General features: G+C 49.9%; 1 protein-coding gene and 1 long non-coding RNA gene across 26 annotated transcripts in view; one reads left to right on the top strand and one right to left on the bottom strand.

Annotated features, from left to right (window-relative positions):
- The window catches only part of RIMS1 (regulating synaptic membrane exocytosis 1), a 286,098-nt gene that overhangs the window by 167,099 nt on the left and 106,837 nt on the right, over positions 1-12,162 (bottom strand). The window lies entirely within an intron of this gene.
- LOC137456993 (uncharacterized) lies at positions 565-2,079 on the top strand. Its single transcript, XR_010991184.1, has 3 exons — positions 565-879; positions 1,355-1,455; positions 1,910-2,079. It is a non-coding gene; the product is annotated as an uncharacterized lncRNA (long non-coding RNA).

Below are 12,162 nucleotides of genomic sequence, written 5' to 3'. Positions count from 1 at the left end.
GCATCCAGTGGTAGCTGTACTTAATGTTCAGTATTCAGTCAGGTGTGGGGCAGCTGAGCCCTGAACAAGCACAGAGTTGGCAGGCAGCAGGAGTGTTTGGGGTGGCATGGTCCATAAACAGTACCTTTCAGATCCAGCAGCCTATTGCAGGGTCTGAAAAACTTGACTACCTCTTAACCTCAACAGATGTTTTTGACCAATCCCTATGAGAATCACAGAATCACAGAATGGTAGGGGCCGGAAAGGACCTCTAGAGATCATCTAGTTCCCCTCCCTGCCAGAGCAGGCTCACCTGGGGCAGTTTGCCCAGGAACACATCCAGGTGGGTTCTGAAAGTCTCTGGAGAAGGAAGCTGCCCACAGCCTCTCTGGGCAGCCTGCTCCAGGGCTCCAGCACCCTCACCAAAAGGTTTGCCTCATGTGCAACCTCCTGTGTTCCAGTTTCAACCCACTGTTCCTCGCCCTATCACTGCGTGCCACTGAAAAGAGCCTGGCACCTTCATCCTGACCCCCACCCCTCAGGTATTGATAGACATTGATCAGATGTCTCCCAGCCTTCTGTCGTAGTTTGGGCTGGGTGCCCTCTGCTACAGGGGTGTTTCCTGTGTCCAGAAGTCCAGCCCAGTGGGTGGACACAGGATATTAGGTTATTTCCTACCATGATCCCTTGCACCACTATAAGTTTCGCAGCGGGGTCTGGCACTTCCTCTTTTCTTCCTCCTCCGTCAGCCGGTAGCATGGGGGAGAGATCTCCTGGCTTTGGGCCTGGCTAGGCCCAAGGCCACGGGGGGATGGGCAGTCTCAGATCTGGCCAGCTGAGACTAGCCTAGCAATGGGAAGGGGGAAGAAGGAGCCCTGGGGATCTCGGGTGTACCCTCAGGTAGGGATGGGATTTCTCTGGGTCTGTTTTGGGTTCTTTTCTCTTGTCACTGTATTTCTAGCTCTCTGCACGCACTCACTGTTCTATTTAAACTTTCCATCACTTTTGCAATCTGTTTGTCTGAGTCGTTATTTCTGCGCGTGGTGGGGAGGGGGTCTGCCCCAACCCATTACACCTTCCCTGCTCCAGACTCTTCTCCATCCCCAGGGCTTGCAGCCTTTCCTCGTGGAGAGATAATCTTCCTGTTCACAGTTCTGCTCCTCTCCATTTTGGTTTGATCCCTGCATGGTTTCATGAATCCATCCCTGAATATCTCTTAAGTTTTGGTTCAGGTTACATAACACAGGCACCAGAATCAGTTTGAGGTGATTATACTAAAGCCAGAGGTTTATCCCATCTTAAACACCATTGCTGCACTGGAGGGCAGACTCCTCTGGCCCTGCACTCTTTAATAACTTCCTCTCAACCACTTCAGCTCTTCACTGTCTCCAGATAGAAGAACCCAGGGTAGAGGGGAAGACTCGTGGGGTGAGGTGGCAAAGAAGGAAGAACGGCCACGAGGGCAATGACCAACAGGTAGGGGGGTTGAAAGCAGGGTGAAAAGATAAAGAGGCACTGAGAGGCAGAGGAGAACGTTTCAGAGAGGCAACAGGCTGATAGCAGGACAAATAGCAGGAATTAGAGGACACAAATGCGCTGGGAAAGCAGCAAAACCAGGTCGTGTTGTTAGCTCCCAGCAAAGGCTTGCACTTGGCACACAGGTGATGCCCCAGCAACCAAAATACTGCAGAGCAAGCCACGGACTGCCCTTCCTCACTGCGGCTTTGGCCTTTGGAGGTGGCATTGTTTTATCCCCTCTGGGTCTGGGAGTTCTTCTTCCTTTTGGGTTTGAGTTCGGTATTGTTTATTCCCTCTGGGGCTGGGATTTGTTTTCTTCCCTTTGGCTTCGGGGTTTATTTTTTTCCTTTGGGGATTTTTTTCTTTAGCACGGAAAGGCATTTGAGGATTCAAGGCTATCTTTCTCCTTCAGGAAAAACGCTCTGTGGCAAGCTTTGTGTCCTTGAGGCACAACCGGCACAAGACGTTAACAAAGCCTACACACATCTGAGCACCACAGCAAAGCACCTAACAAATGAGCTCAGGAGAATTCCGCACGCCGCAGAGAGCAGCGGCAGAGTGAATGTGAGACATTAAAGCTCTAAATGGAAACAAAGTGGAGCAGCAGCTTTTGTGATAATCACATGGCAATGCCGTCTTTTATCTGCAAATCCTGCCGCTTTGCCTGTTTTAAGGAAAGAACTATTCTGAAGTGCAATGCTTGCTCCCCTGAAGGTAAGAACCTTGCCAGTTTTAGAAGGGTTTGCTGCTTGCAGAATGTGACAGCGCTGCCAGGTCTAAGATCTGCACTGAAGGTCACGCTCAGCACAGGTCAGCCTGGAGAACCAAGGGCTTTGTGTGGTTTTAGTGGAACCGAAGCTGAAGGGATTCTTCAGAGCCTAAATCCTTTATTCCTTACATGAGAAATCCCTAGAGATGTGAGCATTTGGTGTGATGGAGCTGCTGAGGCCATGCCCTGTCCCTTGGTGTGCAGCACAGGAAACTTTGCTTTTGGGAGTGTTTATGGGACCTGCTGTCCTCAGTCACTCATTAGCTCACAATGAGATTACAAGACAGAAGCCTTAAAATACACTCCATGAATCCTGAACACTGCTCTTTCCTTGCTGTTTCAGGCACAGGAGCTTTAAGTCCATAGCTTCATAGAAGGTTTAGGTTGGACCTTAAAGACCATCTAGTTTCAACCACACCACCATGGGCAGGGCCACCTCCCACCAGCCCAGGTTACTCATCCAGCCTGGTCTTGAACACCAGGCACCCACAGCCTCCCTGGGCATCCTGTGTCTCACCACCCTCACTGTCTAGAATTTCTTCCCAACCTCCAGTCCTTTGTGCTTGTTTAACACAACACAATGTGACATTTAAATTGGAAAGGGAAATTGTTGGGCAGCTGAAGTTAACCATCCAGAAAACTGATGGACATAAAGAAGGAAAAAAGACCAAGTGAGTACAAACCCTTTCAGCTATCCAGTAAGAAGAACTCCTAAGAAATAGTCATTGTGGTTAAAATGTATGTGGGGGAAGGTTATCTCCTGAAAAGGACAGAAAAATGAGACTGAGAATAGGAAAAAAGAAGGGAGATGTGATTTTTCTCAGCCCACAAACATTGGAGTAGCTATTTCTGTTACCATAAATCTGGGCAAAAATAGAGCTCTTAGTTGGCTATCACAGAATCATAGAATGTTAGGGGCTTGAAGGGACCTCCAGAGATCACTGAGCCCAACCCCCTTGCCAAAGCCTCCTCTCCAGGCTAAACAGCCCCAGGGCTCTCAGGCTCTCTTCCCAGGGGAGATGCTCAAGTCCCCTAAGCATCCTCCTGCCTCTGCCTTGGGCTCTCCCCAGCAGCTCTCTGTCTCTCTTCAGCTGGGGAGCCCCAAACTGGACCCAGGATTGCAGCTGTGCTCTCAGCAGGGCAGAGCAGAGCAGAGGGGGAGCAGAACCTCCCCAGCCCTGCTGGCCACACTTCTCTTGCTGCCCCCCAGGCTCCCCTTGGCTCTCTTGGCCCCCAGGGCACATTGCTGTCCCATGCAGAACTTGCTGCCCCCCAGCACTCCAAGGTCTTTCTCCGTGGAGCTGCTTTCCAGCAGGGCAGCTCCTAACCTGTCCTGGTGCCTGCTGTGATTCCTCCCCAGGTGGAGGACCCTGCACTTGTCCTTGTTGAACTCCATGAGATTTGCCTGCAGCCAGTTCTCAGCCTGTCCAGCTCTGGTTGGATGCCAGCACAGCCTGAACAACTCTCAAGTAATTAAGCACTGAAATGCAGATTGCAATGAAACAGACTGAAAGCTTTGACCAAGTGAGAGGGTAGAGAGCATAACATGTGAGACTGGGCTGGAGAACACAGCCAGGTTCCAGGCAGCACGAGGTGGTGCCTGTCAGGAAGCTCTTCTTGGATCAGTTTAGCATCCCAGCAGCACCCAAGAGTTTCAAGCCCCAGGTACAGGCTGCCCTGGTTACAGAGCATCTCAGCAACCCCTGCTCCTCTCTGGTAACTGCTCAGCAGCACTCAGCCTTTGACAGTCCAAGGGGATTTTCACAACAAGCACAAGCTCTTGGCTGCAGGAGTGTGGGTGAGACAATTACAAACCCACTACACCACAGAGGAGAAAAACCCTGATGTTTGCTTTCAAACTTCCTATGAAGCTGTTGCATGTGAGTTAGCTCTGTGTGCTCTGGCTGCAGCCCTGACACTGCAGAGTGCACAGAATCATACAGCTGTGTGGGTTGGAAAAGGCCTCCAAGATCTCAGAGTCCAGCTGCTGACCTAACACCACCGTGGCTATTAAGCCACATCCCAAAGTGCTGTGATCAAACTTCAGCCTCAACAATTTGCAGCTCTTTGGAAGTCTTAACCTGGATTCAGAGCTGAGCAGGGTTTGCCTGCTCTTTAAGGAATTGTAGATGACATTGGGTGCAGACCTTCAGCTCTTACCAGGCATTAAATAATGAGGATCAAATATTATGTACCAGTTCAGAACCACAGATTTGGGAAGGGCTTTAATTCATCTCCCTGTAAAACCTGAGATGCAGAGCACAAAGCAGTGCCCTCCTGCAGCCCAGAGGCAGTGGTGTGCTGGGCTGCAGCCAGAGCAGGGTGGGCAGCAGGGCAGCAGAGGGGATTCTGCCCCTTGGCTCTGCTCTGCTCAGACCTCACCTCCAATCCTGCCTCCAGCTCTGGTGTCCCCAGCAGGAGAAGGACACAGAGCTGCTGGCCAGAGGAGGCCACAGAGATGCTCCAAGGGCTGGAGCAGCTCTGCTGTGAGCACAGCCTGAGGGAGCTGGGGCTGTGCAGCCTGGAGAGGAGAAGGCTCTGGGGGGACCTCAGAGCTGCTGCCAGCACCTGAAGGGATCCTGCAGGAAGGCTGCAGAGGAACTGTTCACGAAGGTGTCTGGAGACAGGACAAGGGGGAATGGTTTGGAGATGAGGCAGAGCAGGGTTAGAGTGGAGCTGAGGAAGAAGCTCTTCAGTAGGAGGGTGGGGAGACTCTGGCACAGGCTGCCCAGGGAGGCTGTGGCTGCCTCCTGCCTGGGGGTGATCAAGGCCAGGCTGGATGAGGCCTTGAGCAGCTGAGTCTAGCTGAGAGGTGTCCCTGGGCATGGCAGGGGGTTGGAGCAGATGAGCTCTGAAGCCCTTTCCAACCTGAGCCATCCTATGAGTCTATAAAACATTACAGAAACTTTAGTCCCAGGCTTTGCTTGCTTAGCATTCCCTGTTCCACCCTCAGAGTCTCCTATTCTCTTTAACAAAATCATCTACCTCAGGTACATCTATCACAAACTGCCCTAAGCCCTCACTACTTGCAGCACTGGAGACCCAAAGGTGGAAGTGTCCACATCCACCTGCTAAACACAATCACAGAAGTGCTGCAGAAATCAAAAGGTGCAGAAGATATCAACATTAAAACTGAGAGTCTCTTTTATCTGGGACACTGCATTGCTAAAAATACCCTGAATGTAATCCTGGATGAGGATTAAGGTTGGTTGGCTGGTCAGTTTGATAACAAAAGAGAGAGAGCACAGATCCCATCTAGTCCTCATAATTACTTTGCTCTCTGGAAATTTTTCCTGCTACTTGTTGGCTTCTCATAATGCCTAACAGGCCACAAATCTCACCAGACCTCCCTTTGCTGCAAGATCTCCTTTAGGCTGAATTCCCTCTGGTTTGGGGCTGGCACAGAGCTCAGTTTGCCACAGGTAGTCCTGTTTAGCATCTCCACATTATTTTCTCAGCAAGGAGTTGTGTCTCAGCAGTGAACACATTTCCAGGGGATGTTACCAGTCCTAGCTAGTCCCAACCTCCACATAAGAGATTAAAAATCCCTCGGGAGGATCCCACGGGAGTGAGGACCAGAACCATTCCAGCTGACCGACACAAATCCCCCAAGAAATAAACCGATCCAGAGAAGGATGCGCTGGGGGTGAGGGGGGCACTCTGGGCTGTCAAACGAGCCTGTGCTTAACTGAGAGTGCCCTCCTGTGCCCAGGAGCTGGCAGCACCCTGGGTCTGTGGTGAGCAGAAGGAGCAGAGGCAGCCAGGATTCAGTGGTCTAAATCTGAAGTCTGTCAGAGCAGGATGGTGCAGGGTGAGAAGAAATCTTCCACTTCACTGCAGCTGTTCACAGGAGGTCTGCCACAGCTGAGCAGCTCGGACTGAAGGACAGGCTGGATGGTCTCAGAGCAATCAAACCCAGGTATGCACCTGGGCAGCTGACCACTGCTGGAGAGAGCAGAGCTGCACTGCTCGGGTGGAAACCGCTTACAGCAGGCTGTGCCGCAGGGCAAATCACTCTGAGTGCTGGGCCTGGACAGCAGCCATCAGTTCTGCTGCTGTGCCACATCCCCTCTGGCCCCTCCCTGACCAACACCCTCCACCCTCCTTCAAGCCTCCGGGGCCTGAGAAAGAGAAAGCAAGCATCCTCCTGGAGATCTCCTGCACCTTTCCTCTTCAGTTCTACCTCGTTGTTGGGGGAGAATAAGAACAGGACCAAACCATCTCCAGGCTCTAAGCTTTCATTAGAGTACCAGAATTAATTATTGCTTCATTAGAGTACCAGAATTAATTGTTGCTTCAGTAGAGTATCAGAATTATTTCAGCTGGAAAAGATCTCTAAGATCAAGTCCAACCATCACCCTTGACCACCATGGCCATTAAGCCATGTTCCAAAGTGCCATGTCCAGGACAGATATCAAGGTCCCTATCTTCTGGGGGAATGAGATGGAAGTCTGGGGGTGGCTGAAATCTGTGCCTGCCCAGTGTGTCTTGGTAAATAATCCTTTCCCTTCTGCTGTGCCTTCCACGAGGCCACTTCTGTAGAGGCCCTCACTGGAGCCTTCTCCTCTCACTGTGCCTTGGCTGTACCTCCTCACTTTCTAACTCCACTGAAGCACCCCTGGGCAATCCTGCCAGCCCCTCCCAAGCCCCTGGACAACCCCTGGAGTACACTCAGCCTCTTCTTCAGACTACACTGCAGGATTATGTTTTGCATCTGAGCTGAAGCTCTGGATGACACTAACCAAAAGCACCCTGGGTTGGCTGACAATGGATGGCAGGGCTTTAGCTGGTCCTCTGCTGAGCAATGTGAGAATGAATTTGGGATAGGTGAAGCACTTGAGAAATAGCTCAGGGTGGTGGATATCTGGGATTCTGAGGGCCAGGGGCCTCCCTGAGTGATCAGCTCCCTCTGACAGGAACAGGTGGAACCCTCTGACACAACTCAAGTGCACATTTCACATGCTGCCAGCAGTACCAATGGCACTGCAGAACACTGCACAGCCCAGACTCTCCCCACCCTCAGGCAGGTAGAGCATGCTGCCTCCTACACTGTCCTCCACCTAATACTGCAGATCTTACTTTCCAAGAGCTGTGACTCTCTCCCATGACATGGACTTCCTGCCTGATGTGTTGCTATAATCACAGAAACACTCAGGCTGGAAGAGAGCCTCAGGGTCACCAAGCCCAACCATTAACCCTGCTCTAGAAGGCTCACCCCTAAACCACAGCCCCAAGCACCACTTACTGCAGTCCCTAAATTCTATGTGGTGCATCCTTGAGAAGGTCAAGAACAGCTTCAAACTATTCTACTGTCAAAAATATTTGGCTAGAAGCAACAGTTGCAAGAGACATCCTAAGGGCTTGCAACCAACCACCTTACAGAAACCCTTTCCTAAACTGACCAGATTCCACCTTCAGATTTGTAGTGAGTTATTTTTCCTTGTACATCACATGGGAAAACCAAACAATCCCCAAAGCTTACTGATTGCAACAACTGCTTTCCAAGGCAGGAGCACCTATGGCCAAGTCACACCCAGTCAGTCTTAGCTATTCCCTGCCCACCAGCCTGAAGGTACTTATGGATTAAAGTTACTCCTAGGGATCAATTCTTTACCTCTAGATCTGAGTTAGAATTGCTCTGGTTTTACTCCCCTGCATCTCCCCAGCCCTCTCTCCCATCAGCAGCTCTCCATTTCTTTGATAACCTCCATACCACCCTCTCTGGGTCTACCAGCTTGGTCAGAGGTAGGTAACACAGCACAGCACCTCCTAGGTGGTGTCTCGTGAATGCTAATCCTCCAAGCCAAGAGGAAATACTCTGAATCCAGAACACTGTTTGACCTTTGCACTTAGCACCTCAGTCACTCACACTTCATCATCCCCTCCTAGCCTGTAGGGACCTGACACATGTGTTTTACTATTACATAACTTATTATGGTAAGAAGAACCATCATGGGGTGAGAACAAGGCTCCTACAAAGCTGTCCAAAAAGTCGTCGTTCACAGTAAACACCAGAGAAGGAAGGCTTTGTCCCCCTAGTGTAGAATGCTAAGTCACTGAAGCAACCAGCAAGTGAAACCCTTCCTTGTGTGGCTCCCTGTGACAGCTGTCCTGTTCCTGTTCCTGTTCCTGTGAGACAGGATTTAGGAGGCATGCAGTAATGCTTGGGAATCCATTCCTTCTCTGTATCTCACTAGCTTCCTGACACAGTCATAAAGAGGTTCCCCATGCTCCTCACACCACCAGGACTGCGTGTTGGGTGCTCTTCCTCTGACCTGCAACTCTCCAGCTGTTAAAGAGCTGCAGTTCAGCTTCATCACCAAGGTGTGGAAGACCTTTTCAGGGATATACTTTAGGGCATTTTCTCAGCATGTGGCAGCTTGGGTTTCAACACTGCTAATCCTGAACCCGAGGCAAGAGCAAACAGCAAGGATATAGTTAAGTGAAGTTAGGACAAGGCAGGTGAGCCGGCTCTGCCTTCAGGACTCGTCTTCAGAGCACTTCAGTGCAGTGGGGTCTGTGTTCTGCATCCTAAGGGACATTTTTCAAAGGGCAGCAGCTCAGCTGCCCTCTCAAAGGCTCAGCCTTGCATGCATGCAGATACTGTCATGGTTCCAGCTACCCAGCAGTGGTTTTTGTGCTAACTGAAGTGTGAAATGTGCCTCACAAACAGGGAGGTGGAGGGAGGGCCACCTGCCAAAACCTAGGCAGCTGCACTGTACCTGAGTGGCACATCTGGCCCTTAAGAGCGTTGCTGTTCCTGGTGCTAAGAAGTCTCTGTTGCAAGAGCAGAGCCTTTTAAGACACCCTAGGGGATGCATCAATGATGCACTGCTTGAGGAAGAAACTAGCATCAAACTGGAACTTCTCTCACTCTATCCCAAGTCATTTAGATGGAAAAGATCTGCAAGTCCTGGATGATTTAAGCACTTTGTTCAGAGTACCACAGAGGAAACAGTGGAATGAACATGTGGCAGGCAGTGCTTCCTAGGCATTAGCTGAACCTGCTCTCAGAACACTGCTGCCTCAAAGACAACCCTGCTGCCACGTGCCTGCGAGCTAGAGCCCAGTGCCTCTGGGTGCTGCACAGCACTCAGCCACAGGTCACAGCTGTGCTGGGATGTAAACTGGGGCACACCAGCACCTCATAAGTGTAACACTAGCACCTGCAGGGCAAAACCTGCCCTGGATCACAAGTGTAACACTAGCACCTGCAGAGCAAAACCTGCCCTGGATCACAAGTGTAACACTAGCACCTGCACTGGATTGGAATGACTTGAAACTGGTTTGTTGCCACTCCCTGGGACTCCAGGCAGAACCTGGAAAACTCCTTTTTTGCAGAGCTGCCTGAGAAGAGCTGGTGCCTGGCCAGGCCCTGTGGTGTTCAAGCACTGCCAGCCCTCCCTCCAGGCACAGGGCACGGAGGTGATGAGGGAACAATCCTCACCTGCTCCATATCAGGCTCATGCTGAGCACGGCATGGGGAGCCTAGAAGGTCTGCAGAGTTTTGGAGTGGTGCCTCCCCGCTCACAAAGGGCTCAGCCCATCCTGCTCACCACACTTGCACCAGCTTGTGAGAGGCATTACTTTGACCCTGCATATTCATTCCAGATGTAAATCAAAAAGCTGATTTCACAACCCTTCCCCCAATGTCTGCTGCAGCCAGAAGTGAAGCACAGCAAACCATGTAGATCATGTAAACCATCCAATAAATGCATCTGATTTCCTGAGGCTAATGAGAGCCCTGGCATGCAAAAGGACAAGCTGCTCACCAAACACATGTGTATGAGGTCTGTTACACTATTACCTCCTCTGCTTTCTAGCCTGGTAAGAGTTCTTGGGTCTTAATTCATTCTTTGTATTGTCCTAATTTTGACACATTTTGTGGTTCCTTGCTGGAGTGTCTTTGGAGCGTAGGTTTGGCTAGGGGCTGGACAGAGCCTGGGTGTTAGGATACCTGCTCTTACCCCCACCCCTTTGGATGATTTCAAAGTGTCAGTTCAGGGTTTGTTTTTTCCAACATCACTGTGATTCCCAATTAACAACATCATAACAGTAAATGATAAAAAGCATGGATTCTAACCACTTTGTCCTCCTTTGGGAAAGCATCCAAGGAAGCAGAATAAAAAGAGAAAAGAAAGAAAGAAGAGAAAAAGAATAAAACAGGCAAGTGTTAATAGGCAGGTTTCAAAGCAATGCAATTCCAGTAACTCTGTACACAGGGATCAAAGCAGAGGAATCAGAGAGTGCATCAACCTTTCCATACAATGATGACATCACTGCAGATGCAGAGACCACCTTTCCCCAGCCCAGCCCACAGGAGCCTCAACACCACAAACAGCAGGTTACACATGAATGGACACTTTTCCATCTCTGTGGCTTGCAAAGAGGGGGTGAAAAATGAAAGAGAAATCACGTCACACACTTCCAGTAAATCTTAGCAGGGCAATGCGGAGCGGAGCAGGCTTCTGCGTCCCCAGAGGCGCTCCGATAACACCACCTGCAGGGAACGCAACGTGGTGCAGTCCTCGGCAGCAAAACCTTCGCGGAGGTGAACAGCTCAGTCCAATACATTTGCATCGTTCTGTCAGGATGGGAATTTAGTTTAACAGACTCACAAACAGAGGAGGGCTATGGAAAAGCTCCAAATTAAAGGCAAAATGAATTGCTTCCTTAAAGCGTTTGGGGCTTTGGTGTCTGTTAACAGGAAACTGCAGAAGCCCTTTGCGCCAGGTTAGAGCCAGGAGCTCCTCCCGACCAGAGGGCAGTTGGTATTTAGCTCAAAGAAAGTGAAAGGGCCAAATGATTCCACTCCAAACATGATTCAGTGTTTGGATTGTCAGAAAATGCTTAGCTGCTCTGGCCCCAGCCTAGGCAACCAAACGCTTCATGCAATACAAGGGTGTTTACAGAGCGCTTTCCAACACACCACAGCCCCAGATAACCAGCCACAATCCAGAGCGGTCTCCCCAGCACAGGTGAGCAGCCAGCTCCTTGTAAGGGACTGACTGAACAGAGGCTGCTCCTGGCACCCTCCAGCTCTGGGGACAGCTGCTGCACCTACATGTCTGTGGGGCAGAGGGAGAAGGATTTATCTTACCTGCCTGAAAGCAGGACAGCTACCCCAGCTCGATCAGTTAACAGGTTACTTGTTAAATAGGTGCAAAAGAAGCTGATCTAACACTTGGTGGTAAGGAAAGTAGTTGGTTTGTTCTTTTTAACCAAACCAAAATGAATAATGGAATGACAGAATGCACTGCTTGGAGGGGACCTCTCCAACTGGATCAGGTGGCTCAGAGACCTGAAGTGAGAGAAATCTCTAAAGGTAGATGAAAACCTCGAGAACAAATAAACAAACAAATATTTAAAGATAATACAGACAATAAAAACAAATAAACATATTTGAGATAGGGATAATGCTGAAAGCAATAGTAGGAAAACACTAGTAATCATAAACACAGTCAGGAAACAATAGCATCATCAATAACAATAATTAATGGCAATAGTAAATATTATGATGGTGGTGATGACAATGCTGATAATAGTAATAAGAAACTTGTACTAGCAGTAGTACTATTAATAACAATATTATCATTAACAATAGTAGGAGATGGATCATAATAAGGTGTTAATAATAATACCAGCAGCTGTAACTATAATAATGCTAATGCTGCTGCTGCTAATAGGAAACAACTGGAAAACCAAACTGAACCAGGACCAATGTGGAGTAGGACCAGAGCAAAGCATTTTCTCCTTCCACTCTCTGAATCCCAGGCCTACTCTCCAGCCCTCACTCAGCAGAGCTGTACAATGCAACGTCTCTCCTTTCTATTCATCTCCTCTGTGGGTCCCAAACAACTCCACAGCCACCACAGCCCTTACCCCGCCCTGCCCAC

This window comes from Melanerpes formicivorus, unplaced genomic scaffold (genome assembly GCF_026170545.1).
Source record: "Melanerpes formicivorus ecotype bairdi unplaced genomic scaffold, bMelFor1.0.p_v2 SCAF_155, whole genome shotgun sequence".
Taxonomy (NCBI): Eukaryota; Metazoa; Chordata; class Aves; order Piciformes; family Picidae; genus Melanerpes; species Melanerpes formicivorus.
The sequence above is the reverse complement of the archived record's forward strand: the minus strand, read 5'-3'. Positions and strand labels throughout refer to the sequence as shown.